Genomic DNA, 23,819 nt, shown 5'->3' on the forward strand with positions numbered 1-23,819 from the left:
TTAGCTGAATTGTAAGTGAACAAGCGTGTGTTAAACATATCCCGTCCTTTCCTGGTTGCAAGGGTGATATTTAAAATATATGTTTACAGTCTGGCATGCAGCCTTCCTCAACAGTCCTCCTCCTCGGGGGATCTTCTTCCGGAGATGATGGAGAGCGAGACGCCTCCATAGATCTCCCTGCCCAATAGGGCAGACGACCCCGAGGTGTCGTCCCGGAGGATCTCTCCCGATCAACAAGCGGTGCGAGGGACAATGAAGACTAGGCCCGAAGGTGACACTTCGGTCGTCCAGGGTCCGGGGTGTGCGGCCCCTACGGGGACCAATAATAAAGGCCCCGGACTATCCGATTTACAGCCAGAGATGACTCTAAGGTCGGGTAAACATATTCCTTTGAAGGGAGTCCATACCCCTTCAGCTGCTCCTAGGGATCCGGAGGTGTCGGATACATTGACGGACACATTGCGACATGTGCCCATCTCAGAGGAACATCGTACCTTGATGGTACGGTGGTTGAGAGGGTTCTGTCCATGAAAAGTGGATTGAATGAAGCCTTTACGGGCCTGCTAAGAGGCTTCGAGGTACGTAATGTAATATTTTCAATTGTGCCATAAACGCAAAATGTGCCTGTGTATAGATAGTAGCCCCTAAGACTCTGGTTGGCGTCCAAAGGGAGGCGATCAGAGGATCAAGAAAGATATGCCCAGGAAATAATCTGACTAATTGGAATACAGGCTGTTACATCCCTGGCGACTGTCCAAGCTACAGAGGTTGCAGATCTGAAGCAGAAGCTTGACGTGGCGGATGATGACATCACACTTATTAACAGGCAGCTCGACGAGGCACAAGGTATGTTTTTGGGGCAGTCAGTATATGCAAGTACTATAATATGAGCATGACACTGAGAATTGTATACCGAGATATGCATAACTGCAGATAGTGCTGCTGCAGTTGAGACCCTTTGGGCTGAGCTTGCCCGGGCCAAGGAACAAGCCAGGATGAGTAATGCGGCTGCCAAAAAGGTAGCTGCTGAATTAAAGGCCGAACAGGCTGCTCGGCGCCAGTGCGAGGAGAGAATATCTACTATGGCGCTTGAGCTAAAGGATGCCACTAGCCGATGCGAGTTTCTCGAGAAAGATAACAAAACCAGAGCGACCGATCTTGACAAGGCCTTACAAGAGGCAAGGGAAGCACGGTCAGAGTCTAGAGCGGCTCGGGAGGAGATCCGACAAGCCGGGGAGATCGCCGCTGGTAAGCCCTTCTTATTACAAAACAAATTTGGTGATCTGAAGTATGGCCCGCTTAATCAGATGTGGAGTTCTCCAGATGCATTTTTGGACTTGCTGAAGAGTGCCTCTGATGCGACACAGTTTTTCCAAGCGCAAGAAGGACATGCGACGAAAAAGCTTTTCTGGTCGCAATTCAGCATGCCAAAGCATCCGCTGTTGCTGAATGAACAGATGGCCCAGTGGGCCGAGCTCCACAAGATATCCGGATCTGCCATGAAGGACGTCATGGTTCGGCTGTGGCCCACTAAGCCAATTCCGAATAGTTATTTCGGTTTGGTGCAGCGACTTGTTGATGTGGTGCCGCGTATCGACGCTGTTAAGCGGTCAACATGCATAGAAGGTGCACGGATGGCCCTTGCCCGCGTCAAGACATACTGGGCGAAGATGAAGGCCACCGATATTGTGGCGAAAAGTCCACCCGAGGGCAAGGACCATCACATGCCAGAGCATTATTTTGAGGATGTCCTAGAGGGTGCCCGCTTGATAGAGGGTTAGTGCTCGAAAGATATTATGTTCGAGTGAAGTGTACCGAAATTGTAAAAACAATATTATGATATATTAGGGCTATGTTTTTTATACTTTTGTCTAAAAAGTTTTTGGTGCCTCCTGTGCGACCGTTTGTATAATCTAAAAGTTTACCAATCGTTGGCTTCAGCCCCGTCGCATATAACGCAGGGGTGTTCAGAAAAGCACTTGATCACTCTTGATCCAACGTCTTGGTCCATTAAGGAGGTGTCAATGCAGCGAACCAGGCAATCAGACTATAGGGCTTTAACACTTTCACTTAGCCATAGGAGTTTGACGGTGGGTCTATGATATAGCCCCTGGTATGTACATGGTTATCCGAATATGGTGTGTTTACATACGTGACCTTAAGAACGGTCCTTCGTATAATACGGAAGGAATCGGGAAGATTCCGTTGAGTCATCGAGTGGTTGACCAGCTCTCGCCGCATCATGAGAGTCAGTTTTTAGCTTTCTCTACTGAGGTGCTCATCCGGACAAACCAGGACACAATCGCAATAGTTCTCGCTTTACTACCCTAGCCGATAGAGCGGAACGTAAGGTAGTAAGCACAGGAGCCGGGCAACCCAACTATTGACCAAAGACATGATTCGGATCGGTGCATATAAGGCCAAACTCGTGACGCCGAAGCGTGCTATAAAGCTGTTCGGACTTGTCGGCAACTCATATGTTGCCATATCGAGCCCCTGGCAATATATGCCGAGGTGCGTTTGTGAAATAACCACATAAGCAAAAAAAAGCAAATACTGAATAAGGGTTATGTTGAGTAGCATCTGAATGATACGCCAAGCGCGATCTTTACAGATTATAACACTACTACTAAGGCTATTTGACATGCCGGGGGTCGAAAGCTGAGAAAAAGGGCACTTTACAGGTTTGGAATAAAGAGTGCGGTCCAAAAAGCATTTGGACCTCCTGTCGCTCGTCTGCGCTGCCTTGCCTTGGTTAAAGGACTTCTCAGCAAATACAGTCACCTGAGGTAAAAAGATAAAAAATGGTTAGAAAAAGAAAAAGACTATGAGAATGCGGATAGTGTTATAGGTCTATCCGCATTGTGCCTCCACCGGTGACCAGGGTATTTTAAGTGTATAATTATGGCATGGGACAGACTTCGCGGCTATATGGGGTGGACGGCGGAGGCCGAACTGCTAATTCAGCTCTGAGATTGATTGGTCATGTCTAAGGGAGACCGGCGGCTTGATGGCCAACGAAATGTGCGGCTTGATAAGGTGGCTTTGTACTTCGGCCGCAGTATCCATAGTGTGTTCCTCTATACGGAGGGAGCATTCCGTATCTCCGTTTATCGTGATGATGCCGCGTGGACCGGGCATCTTAAGTTGGAGATAGGTGTAATGTGGGACCGCATTAAAGCGAGCAAAAGCGGTACGCCCGAATAGTGCATGGTAGCTACTGCGGAGCGGGGCGATATCGAAGGTCAAGCCTTCGCTTCGAAAGTTGTTCAGCGAGCCGAAAATGACTTCCAATGTAATCGAGCCCATGCAGTGAGCTTCTACGCTGGATATTGTTCCCTTGAAGGTAGTTGTGGTGGGCCTGATTCTTGAAGGATCAATGCCCATTTTGCGGACAGTGTCTTGGTAGAGTAGATTAAGGCTATTGCCGCTGTCCATAAGGACTTTCATGAGATGGAACCCATCGGTAATTGGATCGAGGATGGGAGCTGCCGGACCTTCATGAGGGATACTGGTTGGGTGGTCCTTGCGATCAAAAGGATTGGGCGGGCCGCCCATTGGCTTAATCTTGGGGCGGCTGGCTCTATAGCGTCGGCGTCCCATAGCGTGCTCTTGCAGTCCCCTGTAGGGATGTGCGGCATGTATACCATGTTCACTGTCTTTACTTTGGGGGGAATTGTTTCTGACCCCCGGTGTTCGCCTGGCGAGTCTCTTCGTCATCGCTATCACTGGGCGGCCCCTTCACCTTGTGTTCGGCATTAAGCTTGCCGACTTGTTTAAAAACCCAACACCTCCTGTTGGTGTAATTGGCTGGTTTAACGGGGGTGCCATGAATCTGGCAGGGCCAATCAAATATCTTGTCTAAATTGGATGGTTCGTCTTTGTTTGCCTTGAATGGCTTTTTCCGTTGACCGGGTTTGGAACCACTGAATCCGGCGTTAACTGTCGTATCTTGGGTTCCTTCATTGTTATTGCGATGTTTGTATTTATTGTGTCGTGGCTTGCCGTTGCCATCTCGAACTTCGGAAGTACCCGGATCATCGGTGTTGTTGCTTCTACGAGTGAGCCAGCTGTCTTCTCCCACGCAAAACGGGTCATCAGAGTGGTAAGGGCGGCCATGGATCTTGGTTTTTCTTAACCGAGGTGGCGGGCGAGCCACTCATCTCGGACACTATGTTTAAAGGCCGCGAGGGCTTCGGCGTCCGGACAATCGACAATTTGGTTCTTTTTGATTAAGAACCTAGTCCAGAGCTTCTTGGTAGACTCCCGGGCTACTGGATGATGTGACTTAGGTCATCGGCGTCCGGAGGCCGAATATATGTACCTTGGAAGTTATTGCAGAAGGCGTCTTCCAAGTCTTCCCAGCTGCCGATGGAGTTCTCGAGGAGGTTGTTCAGCCAGCGCCGCGCTGGCCCCTTTAGTTTTAATGGGAGGTATTTAGTGGCGTGGAGGTCATCACCGCGGGCGATGTGGATATGGAGGAGGAAATCTTCAATCCATACTGCGGGGTCTGTTGTTCCATCGTATGATTCGATATTCATGGGTTTAAACCCTTTTGGGAATTCGTGTTCCATTACTTCATCAGTGAAGCAAAGGGGGTGTGCGGCGCCTCTATATCAGGCCACGTCGCGACGTAGCTCGGATGGAGTTCATCTGCGGTGTTTGGCCCGGGCATGGTTGTGTTTGTCACGTCCGGCTAGATGGCCATCGTTGCACACCCGGGCACATCCCCATGATTTGTAGATCGATCTTGTCTGACCTGTCCTGTTGTCTAGGTCCTGTCGCAGGTCATATGTATGACCCCGAGCTATTATTTCTCTGCCCTTACCGCGAGGTACGGGATGGTGTTCGGCTAGAGTTGCCGCTTTGTCCCGGCCATGTGGTGGTCGGTCAGCCATATTATGCGCTGGTAGGACGGGCTCCAGCGCCTCGTCATCGAATTGGGGTAACAATTTGTGCTTCGGGTAACTTTTGGTTGGGCGCTCGAGGCCGTATTATTCGGCTGCTAGGACATTAGTCCATCTATCATTGAGCAGATCTTAATCAGCTTGAAGCTGCTGCTGCTTTTTTTCAGGCTCTTTGCAATGGCTATTAGCTGGCGCTTAAAGCACTCGTGATTGAGAGGTTCCTCAGGCATGATAAAATCCTCGTTGCCGAGGCTTACCTCGTCCTCGGAGAGCGGAAGGTAGTTACTGTCCTCCAAGTCTTCGTTTATGGCCTGTTCATCAGGGCTAACTCGCCCATCTTGCAGTTCATCCTGTTCAAAGGTTGGCTCAACGGGGTCTTCGTTGTCTTTGGCATCATTCGGAGTATTATTTTCTCCTGTGCCGATATTGCTGTTTTTTCCACGGCGTGGTTTAGAGCGGTGCCGCTGACGTTGGTGCTTTAGCTATATCTCAGGAGTATTGTCCTCGACTGGATCCTTTTCATTGTCGTTGTTGTTCTCTTTGGGTGTATCCACCATGTATACGTCGTACGAGTTGGTGGTTGTCCAGTGCCCTATAAGCGGTGGTTTTCGTGCCTGCTCCTCTCTGTCATCGTCGTCCATACCGTCGATGTCTTCGGAGCCGTAATCGAGCATGTCGGTTAAGTCTTCAACAGTGGCTATGATGTTGGTAGTGGGTGGGAAGCGGAATTCTCCGTCATCAGCTTCCAATCCAAACTGGATATAGTTCGACTGAGAGTCACCAGATAAGGAGAGGGCTTTTAATGAGTTTAGCACATCGCATAAAGGTGAGTGCTAGAAGATGTCCGCGGGGCTGAATTCAACGATCGGCGCCTGATCAGGTTTGATGGGCGCGGATGTACGCGGTTCAGAACCTATGGTAGGAGATGAATCCGAGGTTCCGGTGACACAGGCCCCGCTCGAGGTTGGATCTGTGTGCGGCTCTAACGCCGCTGAGTCTGCGGCTTCCGCGGCGGGTTGAGCTTCCCATCCTCGGACAATGCAATCTGCTCCGGATCCAGGGCCAGAGCAGTTACATGCGCTATCACCTGGGCACAGTCCGATGACAGATTTAGGTCATGTTCATCGTGGTGGCAGGGAGCAGCTGCCATGGGCTCGAATCCGTCGAAGATCAAGTCTCCGCGGATATTAGCAACGTAATTCAAGCTTCCCAACCTGACCTGATGGCCAGGGGCGTAGCTGTCGATATGATCTAGATGGCCAAGCGACTTGGCCCGCAGTGCAAAGCCGCCGAATACGAAGATCTGTCCGGGGAGGAAGACCTCCCCCTGGACTGCATTATTGTAGATGATTGACGGGGCCATCAAACCTTTTGGTGACGATGCAGCGGAACTCTCAATGAACGCACCAATGTCGGTGTCAAAACCGGCAGATCTCTGGTAGGGGGTCCCGAACTGTGCGTCTGAGGTTGATGGTAATAGGAGGCGGGGGACACGATGTTTACCCAGGTTCGGGCCCTCTCTATGGAGGTAATACCCTTCTTCCTGCTTGATTGATCTTGATGAATATGAGTATTACAAGAGTTGATCTACCACGAGATCGTAATGGCTAAAACCCTAGAAGTCTAGCATGTATGATTATGATCGCCTCTACGGACTAAGCCCTCCGATTTATATAGACACCGGAGGGGACTAGGGTTGTACAAAGTTGGTTACAGAGAAAGGAATCTTCATATCCGAGCGCCAAGCTTGCCTTCCACGCCAAGGAGAGTCCCATCCGAACACATGTGAGAGTCTTTGGTCTTGTATCTTCATAGCCCATCAGTCCAGCCCACGTCACATAGACCGGACGGCCGATGACCCCTTAATCCAGGACTCCCTCAGTGGGGACAAATATAATCTAAACAATCCTAAATAGAGCTTCACAATTTTATCTAGGGTCGAGGGGTTAACCCCCGACAATCTACATAGCTCCGCCTAAACACAACATTTGCATGTACTGTAGTACTAGACTTAATATTCATGTTTCAGTTTCCTTTTCATTTTAAATATTGAATTGAGGACCATGCATGTATTTCATTTTACTCCCTTCATTCCTAAATATTAGTCTTTTTAGCGATTTCAAATGGACTGCCACATATGGATGTATATAGACATATTTTAGAGTGTAGATTCACTCATTTTGCTCCGTATGTAGTCACTTGTTGAAATCTCTAAAAGACTAATATTTAGGAACTGAAGGAGTATTTTTGAATTCGTGTCATACATGCATGGTTTGGAAAAATAGATGCACTATACTTATTGGATTGCTGTTGTGTTCGTGTGTGTGTGTGTGTGTGTGGTCGTATGTTTGATATATACAAAGTTTTATCACCACCATACCATTCATCTTTTAAATTTGAATTTGCACTGAAAAACTTACTAGGGATACCATGAAATGTGAAATCCACATTGAGATCACTATATCACAAACTCACTCTAATTCAAGAACTCGTCATAAATCAATTACCACGTTGAGATTACTATTTACAAGGAAAATACATGCATTGTAATACACATAGTTTCGTTCGGCAATTTAAAAGATTCCTTTCGTATTCTTTTTTTAGGGATCCTTTCGTATTCTCGAATGGTAGGACCCAATGGCGTACCAGCCAGACCTTGGCTCGTGTTGATCCTAAAAAAACGGGCTCGTGTCCTTTTGGTGGCATGCATGGTACGCACATTAGCCAACCCCAACCAGTCGAGCCTCCATGTTTCGAGTCGAAATATCTGACAACCAGAATTCCAGCCCTAGGAAATTCCCCTCATGTCCCCGGTCCATAACGACTACCGATGAACAATGGAGGGATGCTTTAGTAACTAGACAACGTTACCTATCGTGCCGAGCACGGTTCAATTCCCTCGGTCGCCGCTACCAAGATAACCCGTCAACTGCATTGCCTAGTACTACTACTACACCAGGATGAGCATAGAATTGAGCCCATTTGTTTGTGCCTACTAGTACTTGAGTTAATATATACCCCTAAAAAACTTGAGTTAATATATCAGGCAATGCACTGGTATGGAGGGATTATCCATTTACTCTGCATATATAACTTGTCTGAAGTCTAATTAGGCAAAATGTTTGACCAAATCTTTTCTTAAGAAATACAACAGGAAAGATGTATCGCTTGAAAATTTATTGCATGATGCAGGTTACGATATTGTTTCGAATCCTGGATTTTAAATTTCAGAAAATCCAAAAGTGACCAGAAATTCATGAAACTGAGCATGGTCACGTGATATGGCACAAATATTCCTACATAATTTTTTCTTCAATTTGAGACAAGCTGCTTATGAGAAGTTGCACAAATGAAGAGCCAAGGTATCTTGGAACAAAGACCTGTCATGTTAAGGCGAACACTTTCACTATTGAAACCGTGGGCATTTACGTGCTGCCACGAGTCCCGCTTCTCATCGGCAGGTGCCGTCCGAGCAAGCGTGTGAGTCAATGGGAGGCGTGTGAGTAGACCGTTGCGCCAGCTGACAGAGAGGCATGTGAGCAGACCGATGCGCAGGCTCACCGGGAGGCGAGCCCTTTGACCAGGCTCCGCCACCCACCTTCGTCCCAACTGCTCCCACTCTTAATGTCGTCGGAGCCGCAGTTTAAAATCAACCCCGCACTACCATGTACTCTACAATCTTCTCTCTTCCCCTCCGATTCTCCTGTCGTCTACCTCCAACCAACCTAACCTAATTGTATGCCATCCCGCATCACGATGGTCTGTCCTTAGTCTTCCAGTTTCCTGAGGAAGACACCCAGCTGAAGTCTCAAGAACGTAAAGCGATGTGGGACGAGCTTCAACCGGCCTTGCGGGAAGACGAGGCGCCTGTCCCCGCTCCCGTTCCGGCTCCCGTCGCCCCGTCTGCGCCAGCGCCCATCCCCGTGGCATTGATGGGCTGGGAGCCGCACATTGTTACCGAGCTTGATGTCACGGGGTTCCACGAGGTCCCCGCCGACTTTCACGCGCCCGTGCACCTGCCAACGCATGCGCCTGCGGGTGCACTGATGCGCACGCCCGTGCCGGTGCCCGTGCACCTCCCAGTGCACGCGCCTGCGCGTGCACTGACGTGCGCGCCCGTGCCGGTGCTCGTGCACACGAATGTCTCTGCTGCACCTTTGCCAACACCTGTCCCCCGCGCGGGTGCCAGTGCCCCCCTCAGCGGCATGGATGGCCACCGTCGACCGCTTCCTTGCACCAACGCCAGTCGCCTCCTCCCGCCAGTTGACTCGCTCCTGGAGACCGAAGTCCAGAACATTGTGGCCTTCCTTGAAGCTAGGGCCAACGTCCAGGAGTACGCCAACAACGGTGCAAGACACCGTCGTCGTCGTCGGTCAATGGCCTGATACATCTCCAACGTATCTATAATTTTTGATTGTTCCATGCTATTATATTACCCATTTTGGATGTTTATGGGCTTTACTTTATACATATATATATATCATTTTTTGGACTAACCTACTAACCGGAGGCTTAGCCTGAATTGCTGTTTGTTTTCCTATTTCAGTATTTCGAAGAAAAGGAATATCAAACGGAGTCCAAACGGAATGAAACCTTCGGGAGCGATCTTTTTGGAACAAACATGATCCAGGGGACTTGGAGTGGACGTCAAGAAATAGAGGAGGCGGCCAAGAGGGTGCCCGGCACGCCCCCTATAGGTGGGCACGCACCCCACCCTCGTGGGCCCCTCGAGCATCCACCGACCTACTTCTTCCTCCTATATATACCCATGTACCCCAAAACCATCAAGGAGCACCACGAAAAACTATTTCCACCGCTGTAACCTTCTGTATCCGCGAGATCCCATCTTGGAGCCTTTGTCGGCGCCCCGCTGGAGGGGGAATCAACCACGGAGGGCCTCTACATCATCTCCAAGGCCTCTCCTATGAGTTGTGAGTAGTTTACCACAGACCTTCGGGTCCATAGTTATTAGCTAGATGACTTCTTCTCTCTCTTTGAATCTCAATACAAAGTTCTCCTCGGTCTTCTTGGAGATCTATTCGATGCAACTCTTTTTGCGGTGTGTTTGTCGAGATCCGATGAATTGTGGGTTTATGATCAAGTTTATCTATGAGAAATATTTGAATCTCCTTTGGATTATTTTATGTGTGATTATGTTATCTTTGCAAGTCTCTTCGAATTATCAGTTTGGTTTGGCCTACTAGGTTGATCTTTCTTGCAATGGGAGAAGTGCTTAGCTTTGGGTTCAATCTTGCGGTGTCCTTTCCCAGTGACAGCAGGGACAGCAAGGCACGTATTGTATTGTTGCCATTGAGGATAAAAAGATGGGGTTTATATCATATTGCATGAGTTTTTCCCTCTACATCATGTTATCTTTCTTAATGCGTTACTCTGTTCTTTATGAACTTAATACTCTAGATGCATGCTGGATAGCGGTCGATGTGTGAAGTAATAGTAGTAGATGCAGGCAGGAGTCGGTCTACTTGTCACAGACGTGATGCCTATATACATGATCATGTCTAGATAATCTCATAATTATTCTCTTTTCTATCAATTGCTCGACAGTAATTTGTTCACCCACAATAATACTTATGCTATCTTGAGAGAAGCCACTAGTGAAACCTATGGACCCCGGGTCTATCTTTTATCATATAAGCTTTCAATCTACTTTTATTTGCATCTTTACTTTTCCAATCTATATCATAAAAATACCAAAAATATATTTATCTTATCATATTATCTCTATCAGATCTCACTTTCTCAAGTGGTCGTGAAGGGATTAACTACCCCTTTATTGCGTTGGTTGCGAGTTCTTGTTTGTTTGTGTAGGTGTGTGGGACTTTTGAGGAGCCCCCTACTGGATTGATACCTTGGTTCTCAAAAACTGAGGGAAATACTTACACTACTATTGCTGCATCATCCTTTCCTCTTCAAGGAAAACCAACGCAAGCTCAAGACGTAGCAATAAGGATTTCTGGCGCGTTGCCTGGGAGGTCTTCGCTCAAGTCAAGACATACCAAGTACCCATCACAAACTCATCTCCCTCGCATTACATTATTTGCCATTTGCCTCTCGTTTTCCTCTCCCCCACTTCACCCTTGCCGTTTTATTCGCCCTCTCTTTCCCAATCTCCTCTCTCTTCCGCTTGTCTTCTTGTTTGCCTGTTTGCCCTTATGGCTTTGCCTAAGAACAACGACCTTCATCTTAGAAGGTTGGAAGAGATTGAATCAAACATTAGAAGTTTTATGACTTTACAATTTGAGCATAATAATTTCTTCAGAAAAGAACTTAAGGAACAAAAAAGCTTTATGGGGTATATGAACAAAGAGCTTGATGATATGTCTAAAGAATTTTATGGTTTGAACTCTTAAATTACTCGTCTTGAAAAATCTATAGCCCAAATTTCTGATAAGCAAGCTACCTTAGTCAATAAGATGGCTGCCAAACCAGAAAAGTTAGAAGAAAATAATGATGAAGATCTAAAAGTTATTGATGTGTCCCCTATTAAATCTTTCTCTTGCAATATGAATCTTAATAATGATGGGACTGGAGATGAGTCAACTTTTAGTTAAAAGGCGTCCCAATGATTCGGAGTTTTTAGATCTTGATGCTAAATTTGGTAAAAGTGGGATTGGAGAGGTCAAGACTTTAAAAAGCATTGAACCCACTATCTTGGATTTCAAGGAATTTAATTATGATAATTGTTCTTTAGTAGATTGTATTTCCTTGTTGCAATCCATTTTGAATTCTCCTCATGCTTATAGTCAAAATAAAGCTTTTACCAAACATATTGTTGATGCCTTGATGCAATCTTATGATGAAAAACTTAATTTGGAAGTTTCTATACCTAGAAAACTTAATGATGAGTGGGAACCTACTATAAAGATTAAAATTAAAGACCATGAGTGTTATGCTTTGTGTGATTTGGGTGCTAGTGTTTCCACGATTTCGAAAACCTTATGTGATATTCTAGGTTTCCATGATCTTGATGATTGCTCTTTAAATTTGCATCTTGCGGATTCTACCATGAAGAAGCCTATGGGAAGGATCAATGATGTTCTTATTGTTGCAAAAGGAACTATGTGCCCATAGATTTTATCGTTCTTGACATAGATTGCAATTTTTCATGTCCTATTATTTTTGGTAGACCTTTCCTTAGAACAATTGGTGCAATTATTGATATGAAGGAAGGGAATATTAGATTCCAATTTCCATTAAAGAAAGGCATGGAGCACTTTCCAAGAAAGAAAGTCAAATTACCTTATGAATCTATCATGCGAGCTACTTATGAATTGAGTGCCAAAGAGGGCACTACTTAGATCTATCCTCGCTTTTATGCCTAGCTAGGGGCGTTAAACGATAGCGCTAGTTGGGAGGCAACCCAATTTTATTTTTGTTTTTTGTTTTTGCTTATGTTTAGTAATACATTTTTCATATACCTTCTGTTTAGATGTGTTTTCATGTTTTAATTAGTGTTTGTGCCAAGTATAACCTATAGGATAGCCTACGGTGATAGTTAATTTGATTCTGCTGAAAAACAGAAACTTTGCGCACACGATTTTTTTTAGTAATTCACAGAAACGTGCTTTTGCGTTGATTCTTTTTTCTGTAGATCAATATACAAATTGCCCAGGACTTCCTATTTTGGTAGGAGTTTTAGAGTTACATAAGTATTCGAAAGTTACAGATTGCTACAGACTGTTCTGTTTTTGACAGATTCTGTTTTTCGTTTGTTGTTTGCTTATTTTGATGCATCTGTGGCTAGTATTAAGTGGTATGAACCATAGAGAAGTTGGAATACAGTAGGTTTAACACCAATATAAATAAAGAATGAGTTCATTACAGTACCTTATGTGGTGGTTTTTCTTTCTTGCACTAACGGAGCTTATGAGATTTCCTGTTGAGTTTTGTGTTGTGAAGTTTTCAAGTTTTGGGTAAAGATTTGATGGACTATGGAATAAGGAGTGGCAAGAGCCTAAGCTTGGGGATGCCCATGGCACCCCAAGATATTCAAGGATAAACAAAAGCCTAAGCTTGGGGATGCCCCGGAAGGCATCCCCTCTTTTGTCTTCGTCTATCGGTAACTTTACTTGGAGCTATATTTTTATTCGCCACATGATACGTGTTTTGCTTGGAGTGTCTTGTATGATATTAGTCTTTGATTTTTAGTTTACCACAATCATCCTTGCTGTACACACCTTTTGGGAGAAACCCACTTGATTGGAATTTATTAGAATACTCTATGTGCTTCACTTATGTCTTTTGAGCTAGATAGTTTTGCTCTAGTGCTTCACTTATATCTTTTAGAGCACGGCGGTGGCTTAATTTTGTAGAAATTGTTGATCTCTCATGCTTCACTTATATTATTTTGAGAGTCTCTTAGAACAGCATGGTATTTGCTATGGTTATAAAATTGGTCCTAGAATGATGGGCATCCAAATTGGGTATAATAAAAACTATCATAGAAAGTGAACTGGATGCTATGATCAATTTGATACTTGATAATTGTTTTGATATATTAGGATGGTGATATTAGAGACATGCTAGTTGGGTGATTATGAATTTAAAGAACACTTGTGTTGAAGTTTGTGATTCCCGTAGCATGCACGTATGTTGAACCACTTTGTGATGAAGTTGGAGCACAATTTTATTTATTGATTGTCTTCCTTATGAGTGGCGGTCGGGGAAGAGCGATGGTCTTTTCCTACCAATCTATCCCTCTAGGAGCATGCGCGTATTACTTTGGTTTCAATGGCTTGTAGATTTTTGCAATAAGTATATGAGTTCTTCATGACTAATGTTGAGTCCATGGATTATACGCACTCTCACCCTTGCACCATTGCTAGCCTCCCTTGTGTCGCGCAACTTTCGCCAGTACCATACACCTACCATATACCTTCCTCAAAACAGCCACCATACCTACCTATTATGGCATTTCCATAGCCATTCCGAGATATATTGCCATGCAACTTTCCACCGTTCCGTTTATATGACACGCATCATCATTGTCATATTGCTTTTGCATGATCATGTAGTTGACATCGTATTTGTGGCAAGGCCACCATCATATTTTTCATACATGTCACTCTTGATTCATTGCATATCCCGGTACACCACCGGAGGCATTCATATAGAGTCATATCTTGTTCTAAGTATTGAGTTGTAATCTTGAGTTGTAAGTAAATAAAAGTGTGATGATCTTCATTATTAGAGCATTGTCCTAGTGAGGAAAGGATGATGGAGACTATGATTCCCCCACAAGTCGGGATGAGACTTCAGACTTTAAAAAAACAGAGGCCAAAGAGCCCACCAAATAAAAAAAGGGGAAGGCCAAATAAAAGAAGAAGAAGAGAAAGGCCAAATAAAAACTGAGAGAAAAAGAGAGAAGGTACAATGCTACTATCCTTTTTACCACACTTGTGCTTCAAAGTAGCACCATGATCTTCATGATAGAGAGTCTCCTATGTTTTCACTTTCATATACTAGTGGGAATTTTTCATTATAGAACTTGGCTTGTATATTCCAATGATGGGCTTCCTCAAAATGCCCTAGGTCTTCGAGAGCAAGCGAGTTGGATGCACACCCACTTAGTTTCTTTTGTTGAGCTTTCATACATTTATAGCTCAAGTGCATCCGTTGCATGGCAATCCCTACTCACTCACATTGATATCTATTAATGGGCATCTCCATAGCCCGTTGATACGCCTAGGTAATGTGAGACTATCTTCCTCCTTTTTGTCTTCTCCACAACCACCATTCTATTCCACATATAGTGCTATGTCCATGGCTCACGCTCATGTATTGCATGAAAGTTTAAAAAGTTTGAGATTATTAAAGTATGAAACAATTTCTTGGCTTGTCATTGGGTTTGTGCATGATTAAATACTTTGTGTGATGAAGATAGAGCAACATCCAGACTATATGATTTTGCAGGGATAACTTTATTTAGCCATGCTATTTTGAGAAGACATGATTGCTTGATTAGTATGCTTGAAGTATTACTATTTCTTGTGTCAATAGGAACTTCTATTTTGAATCATTTGGATCTGAACATTCATGCCACAATAAAGAAAATTACATTGAGAATTATGCTAGGTAGCATTCCACATCAAAAATTCTATTTTTATCATTTACCTACTCGTGGACGAGCAGGAATTAAGCTTGGGGATGCTTGATACGTCTCCAATGTATCTATAATTTTTGATTGTTCCATGCTATTATATTACCTGTTTTGGATGTTTATGAGCTTTACTTTATACTTTTATATCATTTTTAGGACTAACCTACTAACCGGAGGCCCAACCCAAATTGCTGTTTTTTTGCCTATTTCAGTGTTTCGAAGAAAAGGAATATCAAACGGAGTCCAAACGGAATGAAACCTTCGGGAGAGATCTTTTTGGAATAAACGTGATCCAGGGGACTTGGAGTGGACGTCAAGCAACAGAGGAGGCGGCCACGAGGGTGCCCAGCGCGCCCCTACAGGTGGGCGCGCCCCACCCTCGTGGGCCCCTCGAGCGTCCACCGACCTACTTCATCCTCCTATATATACCCATGTACCCCAAAACCATCAAGGAGCACCACGAAAAAATATTCCACCGCCATAACCTTATGTATCCGTGAGATCCCATCTTGGAGCCTTCGTTTGCGCTCCACCGGAGGGGGAATCGACCACGGAGGGCCTCTACATCATCTCCAAGGCTTCTCCTATGAGTTATGAGTAATTTACCACAGACCTTCGGGTCCATAGTTATTAGCTAGATGGCTTCTACTCTCTCTTTGAATCTCAATACGAAGTTCTCCTTGATCTTCTTAGAGATCTATTCAATGTAACTCTTCTTGCGGTGTGTTTGTCGAGATCCGATGAATTGTGGGTTTATGATCAAGTTTGTCTATGAGAAATATTTGTATCTCCTCTGAATTATTTTATGTGTGATTAAGTTATCTTTGCAAGTCTTTTCGAATTATCAGTTTGGTTTGGCCTACTAGATTGATCTTTCTTGCAATGGGAGAAGTGCTTAGCTTTGGGTTCAATCTTGCGGTGTCCTTTCCCAGTGACAGCAGGGGCAGCAAGGCACGTATTGTATTGTTGCCATCAAGGATAAAAAGATGGGGTTTATATGATATTGCATGAGTTTATCCCTATACATCATGTCATCTTTCTTAATGCGTTACTCTGTTCTTTATGAACTTAATACTCTAGATGCATGCTGGATAGCGGTCGATGTGTGGAGTAATAGTAGTAGATGCAGGCAGGAGTCGGTCTACTTGTCATGGACGTAATGCCTATATACATGATCATGCCTAGATAATCTCATAATTATTCGCTTTTCTATCAATTGCTCGACAGTAATTTGTTCACCCACCGTAATACTTATGCTATCTTGAGAGAAGCCACTAGTGAAACCTATAGCCCCCGGATCTATCTTTTATCATATAAGCTTTCAATCTACTTTTATTTGCATCCTTACTTTTCCAATATATATCATAAAAATACCAAAAATATATTTATCTTATCATATTATCTCTATCAGATCTCACTTTCGCAAGTGGTCGTAAAGGGATTGACAACCCCTTTATTGCATTGGTTGCGAATTCTTGTTTGTTTGTGTAGGTGTGTGGGACTTTTGAGGAGCCTCCTACTGGATTGATACCTTGGTTCTCAAAAACAGAGGGAAATACTTATGCTACTATTGCTGCATCACCCTTTCCTCTTCAAGGAAAACCAACACAAGCTCAAGACGTAGCATGGCCCTACGACACACAGAGCACAACAGGGGAGCCGCTTCCCACCGCAAGATGCCCCCGCCGCCGCCGCGTAATCTAAATTTGCTATGAAAAACATTTGGATTGCCATGCTTAAAATCCGAACGTTTATCATTTCCGTTTATTTTAGATCGATCATCGTATGAATGTAAAGTCGGAGTCAGACTGAATGTAATCTAAGGTTTGATCGATTGAATGTTCTGCTAGAGCCGTATCAAATTAGATATAAAATGTCATCAAGCCACATGTTCCTTCTCATCCAAGGACCTAGACTGCTTCAATGTCGAACGCTCAACACGTTTAGCGTGCAGGTAATTTCATGCAAAAAATAGTGCTAATCACATAATAACACGCAAATAATATCCTACTTAATATCCGCATGCACTTAATATACTTCCAAATTAACGTGCATTGCACGTACACATTGACTAGTACTACTAGTACGTGAAACTGGTGCTATAACTTGTGAACGCGTACAGATATAGTCAACGACAACATCGCCCGCGAGTTCTTTGGGTTTGCCCATGCGTCTAAACGCAAAAGGGGAGGAGAGAGAGAGCACACATGGAACCCACCAGTAAGTGAAGGCGAATAGTACGTGCTAACTAGCCGGTCCCACTAATGTACTTAAAATAATAGTACATGTTATCCATTAAATAGGTTGTGGTAATAAAAAAATATATGAAGAAAGGGGGGGGGTACAACAAACATTGATGTTCTACGTATGTTGCCTATTGACGTGCGGCTTGAAGTCCATGGTCGCATGTTCGATCCTCGTCCTTTATTTTTTAATTTGTATATGGGTCCAAATTTGTTTCATGACTGGTGGGCCCCTCGGTGTGTAGTTTGTAGCACTTTAATTTGTGCGTCGAAATTTGTTCCGTTCTAGGTGGACTATCGGTGTGTAGTTTTGTAGCTTATTTGTAATAATTAAAGAGAACAACAGAGTTTTTTGCAATAATACCATGGTACGACGTTGAAGGCAAGAAAGGACGTGCGAGAGAGCAATGATCGAGCTAGAGGGAAATCAATTGGGGGAGGTGCGGGGGTTGCAATGGTGTTTGGAGTAGTTGTGGGCCCAATGCTACGAAAATATAATCTAAACCCACCGGAATAAATGCCTCCACAAATTAATCCAAGGTTGGAGTCCCCCTCGCAATGTAAATAGCTCCGGCTTTGCGAGGGATGGAGAAGTAGCTTCAATGTGTGGAAGATACGGCATGAGAAAGCGAGGTCAGTCGAGAGACATATAGATAGAGAGACAAAGTGAGTGTGGTCCGACATTCATTGAAAAGATATATATGCTCTGGAGAGATATTGTCCGATTGAGCTTTTGGGAAGAGTGAGGGCTGTAAGATAGAGCTTGAGAGATGATCCAGTCACATACATGTAGATATATTTTGTGCGTGGGAGGAAGCAAGGTCAATCAATTACATATATAAAGGGAGAGAGATTGAGCGAGTGTGGGTCGTTGTGCGATCGAAAGAGTGAGATGGGTTGGAGAGAGTGACCTAGATAGACAATATGAGTGAGAGAGTATACAATATGAATATGTCAAATTGGGCTCAAACATGGGGATATATCGTTTGTGTCCGACAAAGAGCGAGGTCAATCGAGACATACAGAGAGAGAGAGAGAGAGAGATTGAGCGAGCATGGCCCGCCATGAGGTCGAAAGAGCGGGAGCGTCTTGGATGGACTGACCTAGATAGACAATCTGTGTGAGAGAGTATAAAGTGTGTCAATCGAGGCCCGAACAGGGAGATATATCATTTGTGTGTGAAAGAAAACGAGGTTAATCGAGACTCAGATAAAGAGAGCGAGATTGAGTGAGTGTGGCCCGTCGTGCGGAAGAAAGAGTGAGACAGTCTCGTGGGAGTGACCTAGATAGACAACATGCGTGCATGCACACGAGAGGTTGGGGGGCTAGATAGGCAATGCATGTATCTAGCGAGAGGGGTGGGAGGGAGGGAGGGAGAGAGAGAGAGAGATCGGCATGGGGTGCAATGGCAGTTGTGTGAGGTAAATACATTTGGTAACAGAGTGTAAAAAGGGAGTTGTGTAGTTGAGAGAGTTAGAGATCGAAACATGGAGAGAAAGAATGAACGTGTGTTGGAAACCGATAGCTTCCTAATACGGTTAGGAGAGGAAGATTGACCGATACAGGAAGTATGTAGCATGTGTGCCGGGGGGGGGGGGCTAAAAACAACCTTTGAATGTAGGTAGCACGAGACTTAATATCGATGTTTCAATTCGGTGTACATTGTAAGATTTGAACTGAGGACCATGCATATGGGTAATTATTTCGAATTCGTGCCATACTAGGTTTGGAGAAGTTGACATTGACTCGATTGTTGTGCTATTTACTAGCAAGAGGCCAATGCGTTGCATGGAACATCAAGCTGCATTTATACGAGCTTTATCTCATGGGAGTCGAAGATGAACGATGGAAGTCCTTATCTGCAAATGTGGAGAGGGGTGCGGATATATTTTTGCAAAATTGTCATAGTTTGCTTTCTATCCGTCAGATATAAATCGGACGGTCTATATTGCAGGATGGTAGGCACACCATCATCACCAACTCCTTTTTTTATAAGAGTAGATATTAGGTCATATGTTTGAATCCATCCAAAGTTTTCTCACTACCATGGTGTTCAACATATACGTATGAATTTGTATTAAAAAAAGTAGCGTGGATACCATGAAATGCGAAATCCACGTTAGAATTGGAGATCGCTATGTGACACACACTCTAATTCAAATAACTAATTATGTGACACACACTCTAATCCACGTTAGCGTGGATACCGTGGATACTGTTTCGATTTTTTAAAATAACTCCTCATTAATTAATTTATAGTATCTCGTTTCAAATGACTAAATTATTTGCAAGGAAAACACGGGCATGGTAATACATACAGATTCGTTTGCAAATGAAAGAAGATTCGTTTGCATTCTCAAATGTAGGCACACCAAGCAGACCAGGATCGTGTCATGGTGGTCATGTGTGTCATACGGACGCTTAGCACCCAGCCACCCACCCCCTCCGTCCCCCTCCCCCCAAATGACGACAAAATAAGTCCGCGCTTCCATGTTTAGGATTGAAATATCTAGCGGCCCCAAGCAAAATCTCCCTTCTCCACGGTCCCCTTCCACGCCCAGATTGCTCAAATCCCTAATTCTTTGCCAACCCAAGCAAACTTCGAATCGCCCCTCGTCTCATCTCTTTCCCCACCTCTGTGCCGGACGACAACGACGAAGATGACGGTAGCGCTTCACAATCGCACCGAAGCTACCTCATCTACGCCCTCGTCCACCGCACCGGGTGGTCCACCAACAACGTTGGCCGCTGCAACCGACGTGCCTCACAGACACCAACTTCCACCGCATCAGGTGCGCTTCACCGACGCCGTCTCCCACCTCACCGGGGCTACTTCACCGAGCACATCGTCGCACCTCCACCCCCCGTGGCCGTTAGGGCTTCACCAACGGTCTCGTCCACCGCATCGTAGCGCTCCACTGCCACTCAAGATCTGCATCCGTGCGCGGCCAGCAAATGCCAGCACATCACCCTCAACGGCTCTGAAGTGACCCGCACTCTAGCTAGGCGAGCATGCCCAAACGCCGGCCCGAACTAGGTATCCACACATCACTCCCTTGTGCACTGTTCTGACGATGTTTAGATATCCTTTCGCTGCTCTCTTAGCTTACACGCGTATGCAACTCTAACTTTAACTCTGATTTCTTCTGGAGATATCATCTGAAACAAGCAAACCCATTTTTTAGCGAAGCATGACGGCGCTACTGGATCTAGTACACATCCCGCACACCCATATAACCTTGTAAGTATCTGTCCTCCGGTACAACTGCAAGGTCGATTCCTCTTATTTGATCAACCATTTGTCGTGTCAAAAATGCAGACGGGGATGCAAGGAGCACAAGGCCTGCACATCCAAGCAAGTGGTAACATGGACTTGTACATGGAACATCCCAAGCGCAAGTAGAGCTGTAGTGAGCCTGTACAACAAGCTAGCGTAAGTCCTTGCATTTCATTAATTCGTACTGGCCTACGTGTATGATTTGTGTGCGGTGGCGAATCCACGAATTCAAGTTACCAGGGGCGAACATTCAACTTAAAAAATACAAAGGCACTTGCACTCCGGAAATCAACAAAACTTGAGAAATGTGAAGCTACATGCACTTTGAAAACCAGCTAATGATCCAAAGTAGTTCAGATTATAAAACACTAAATTATGTAAGGACCAAAAAACATAAAATGCAACATGGTGTACAAGGACTACTAACATGGTCTGTACCTGCTTGAATTATTCGTTCTCTGGCTGAAAATATCGAAGTGTAATTGCACCTATAACCAGTGCGCAAATTGCATATCAATATATCTATCCTGCACAAGTATGCCAATAGTTTCAAACAACATATTAGAAAAGTATTTATGCTACGTTGTCATGATACGGGGACTTTCTGGTAGATGGCCTCGATGTTTCCTCAAGCCTTGAAAATGTACTATGATTTGCTTCTCATCAATGCCTGCAAATCCCTATGTCTCAACATAGTAGATCATCATTAGACACTAAATCCTTCAATGGGAGCTTGCAAAATGCTTGCATTAGATCCCTCGTTAGACACTATATGTTCATCACCGGGAGCATGTAAAATGTTTGCATCAAATCCTTCATTACCAGTCTGTTCACTAGACACTTCAGGCTCAAGAACAACATGAGCTTGTATGTTTGCACAGGAAATTTGATTAGATACATCAGATTTAGTCAGCTCAGTATTGATTGGGGGAGTTATAAAATAAGCAGAAATTGGTTTCATTTTCTCATAGATTCCCTACATACAAGCAGTTTTACAACACCATCAGGTTTAACTATTGGCCAAAAATTTAATAGTTGAATTAGATATAATCAGGGATGTGATGTACCTGCTCGTTGCGCATGCTGCTCTTGCAAGCTGCGACTGTCCGTTTGCGCAAGCTCGATGCCATGCCCGTGCTGCCGCCGCTGCCTCCCACGCAGGTTACACCCAGGGTTGGATCTTCATCTTCTTGTCCTTCCATTCGCCTAAAGCCCGGCGACCGCCCTCCAACGAGGGCGCGAGGAAGTGCTGTGTCGGTCTGTCCAGCATCGGCTAGGTTAGGAGCGAACCAGACTGGAGGCTGGAGCGAACGAATTGGGATTTTCCTGCTATCGATTGATATGGGAGGCGCTCGTTTGGGCCACGAGCCTGCTATAGGGCCTGCCTTGCACTTACGTTATTGGCTCATCCAAATCAAAACGTTTTTCTTTATTTTTTACATTGCCTGCTCGTGCGTTGGGACGAACAAAACTAGCCTGGGCCAACCTGGATGACTCAAACTAGGTGCACACTTTCCAGCCACCCGAGGCGACCGCCCATACCAGCCCCTATGGTGGCGTCGCCCCTTTTGCGTGTATGATTGGGGTAGTGAAAAATATTCCGGTGGCGTTTTTGATTTACCCACAGAATGTTTGAATTGCTTGTTTTTATGAACTGGGTTCGCCAATAATGTGAAGGATGCCAGTCTTTTCATCCTATTGTAGATTGCTTAGATCTCAATATGTCAAATGTAATCGCGTGAAATTTAAAACAATACAGAGGCTAGCCAACTCGCTCTGAGAATGCTCCCCCGATCGCGTCCTTCGATGGCCATTCGATCATGGTCAACGAGGTTCTTCTTTCGCTGCTGGCCATTGGATGCTCGCTCGAAATTGGTCTGTCTCGTTTTGACCGCGTGGTGAATCGTGGGTTTTTTCACTGTTTTGACCCATGTGGCAAACTTTAGCACGATTTGACCCGCTTTTGAAACTTTTTTCGTATCTGACCCAAACCGAGACGCCAACATCCATGGCGTTCTGATTGCACTGAAGACGCCGCGGACCCTGGCGTTTGGCACTGGCCCACCTCCCTGGTCAGCCAGATTGACCGTCCGGCGTGGCAAGTGTCGACACCGACCCTAGACGCCGTGAACCTTGGCGTCTACCCCCCTGAGAGATAAGTGGTCACGGGAAAAGTGTGTGGGGCCTCTCCACACACTCTCCCAATCTTCCATCCCGAAAAAGAAGAACAAAGGAGAGCTCCCCCCTCTCTCTCCCACCTCAAGGCTCACTCAAATCCCACTCCAAATTTGATTTTTCCTCCGTGGATCTTTCTCTCCCTTGTTGTTTGAGGTAATCTCCCCCGGCTCCCTAAATTTTGTTGGTAATTTCTTGGTATTTTAGTGGCATTATGTAACCCTAGGTGGCACCTTAGTTTCTAGATTTATTCAAATCCTTTGGTATTGGATGGCTTTTAATTAATATGTAGTTGTGGTAGTAGTAATGGGATATGAATTTTGTGGGTACAAATGATGGATTTGATAAATATGATGGTTATGGTTAGGTTATGTGTACATGATTTATTTAGTACATAAGTTTTAATTTGTTTTGGATACACAACTCATTAGGATATATAGCTGCCATTGCTTCATTAGAGTTGCATAGTTTTTGCAACTATGCATTATAATTGCCATTTCATCTTGTTTGTTGTCCTTTTTAGATGGATGATAGACTTGTTAATGTTCATTATTTGGACAAAGCGTCATTTGTGACCAAAATTGCAAGCGACAACGAGGAAGTGGTGGTATTCGACACAAGTCCTAGTTATGATGAGGTTGTTATTAAAGTAAGAGATAAGTTGAATTGGATGGACCCCAATGATAAATTTGAATTAATAGGAAGGTATGATGTCGGGGTGGGAACAAAATCTCGACTGAAGAATATGCCTATCATCTCCGAGTTGCATTGGGGGATATACAAGGGTAAAGTTGCGGCGTCGGAAGACATGTCACTTGAATTGTTTGCTACGAAGGGGCAAGGTTCGCAGCTTGATATTGACTTGAACCGCCAAGTGTCCTCCCCGTGTAGAAGTGTGGCTCGTGTTGTGGACAGTGCCGAGGTCTATGCCCCCAATACTTCTAGCCAACCGTCACCTAGCCAAGAAAATGAAGTTGTTGGGCATGCTCTTAAAAAAGTTAATGAACAATATGTTGATGGTGATGGTGATGTCCAATGTGGTCATGGTGATGATGATGATGTTGACATGCATGAGGATGAGACTCATGCAAATGAGA

The sequence above is a fragment of the Triticum aestivum genome, chromosome 7B, assembly GCF_018294505.1.
Source record: "Triticum aestivum cultivar Chinese Spring chromosome 7B, IWGSC CS RefSeq v2.1, whole genome shotgun sequence".
NCBI classification, from domain to species: Eukaryota; Viridiplantae; Streptophyta; class Magnoliopsida; order Poales; family Poaceae; genus Triticum; species Triticum aestivum.